The sequence below is a fragment of the Humulus lupulus genome, chromosome X (assembly GCF_963169125.1).
Source record: "Humulus lupulus chromosome X, drHumLupu1.1, whole genome shotgun sequence".
NCBI classification, from domain to species: domain Eukaryota; kingdom Viridiplantae; phylum Streptophyta; class Magnoliopsida; order Rosales; family Cannabaceae; genus Humulus; species Humulus lupulus.
In genome coordinates this window covers 106,887,978-106,889,566 of record NC_084802.1, presented here as the reverse complement: position 1 = coordinate 106,889,566, position 1,589 = coordinate 106,887,978, and positions in this window count along the sequence as shown.

Sequence of the window (1,589 nt, the reverse complement as noted above, 5' to 3'; positions counted from 1 at the left end):
ATAACGAAGTATGAGCAAGCACAAATCAAGTCATTCCTTGGAACGTCCACACAACACAAAGCACACAACAAGGCAAGTGGCACACAAAGGCCCAACGAAGGTAACAAACAAGTAACACATAAGCAACAAGGAAGTACACAGGGGCAAGTATGGATAAATGTTATTTCATTAATATATAGCCTTGATAGGGCAAGGGAGTACACAGCTTTGGCCCCTATCTGCTGATGGCCATGGTGCTTCCCTAAGTCACCAGGTCACCTCCCCCTAAGGAACCTTCTAGGGAAATAAAGTCTTCCCAGGAACATATATGATTTTTGTCTGGGAGACATATGCAATATTACAAAACTGCCACTACCCTAACCCATGAGGTTGCTTGGTGCAAGACTTGACTAATGATCAAGCACCAAGGCATGCTCATTAAAAAATGGCCCCATGTGGGTGTGCCAAAGGGGCAGCACGCCACACTCTCCCCCACTCAATCCTTCGGCGCCCTCGACGAAGTAGCTTGTAGATCTTCAATCTTCTGCGTGAGCTTCTTCAAGTCTTCCGCCCTTTCCCAGCTGATCTCGTCGTCAGCGAGCCCCTTCCATTTTACCAGATATTCTTTATGCTTTTTACAGTTAGTGGTGACCGTCCTTTCCGCCAGGATTTCTTCAGGTTGACACTTGCTCCTTGGCTGAACGATGACTCCTCCTCTGATTGACTGGTTGCGCGCTGGATTTGCTGGATCTTCGTGATACGGCTTCAAGTTGCTGACATGAAGGACCGGGTGTATCTTCATCCAGGCTGGTAGTTCGACTTTGTATGATGTTAGGCCAACTTTTGAGATGATTGAGATCGGACCCTCGTACTTGCGGACAAGTCTGATGTCTTTGTCCCCTCGGAATCTCAACTGTTCGGGCCTCAGCTTGATTAACACTAAGTCACCTGCTTTGAACTCCAGTGGTCTACGCTTCTGATCAGCCCACTTCTTCATTCTTTTCGATGCTTTTTCTAAATAAGCTCAGGCAATCTCTGTCGTTTTCTTCCAGTCTTTTGTGAAGTGAAAGGCTCGCGGGTTTCGACCGCGATATTCATCCACTGTGTGGGGTAACAGTGGCTGCTGTCCATTAACAACTTCAAAAGGGCTCTTATTCGACGAAGAACTCTTTTGAGAGTTGAAACAAAATTGAGCTACATCGAGTAGTTGCGGCCAATTCTTCTGATTGGCATTGACAAAGTGGCGCAAGTACTCCTCCAACATCCCGTTGAATCTTTCTGTCTGCCCATCTGTCTGCGGATGGTAGCTCGAGGAAATGTTCAGTTGTGACCCCAAGAGATTGAACAGTTAGGACCAAAAGGTCCAAGTGAATCTTCCATCTCGGTCACTAACAATATTCTGGGGCACTCCCCAATATTTGACAATGTGTTTGAAAAATTGTCTGGCTGTCTCTTCTGCCGAACAGTACTTCGACACTGGGATGAATGTTGCATACTTCGAGAATCTATCCACAACCACCAAGATCGCACTTAAATCACCTGTCTTCGGAAGACTGGTGATAAAGTCAAGCGACACACTCTCCCATGGCCGGCTTGGGACTCGCAAGGGC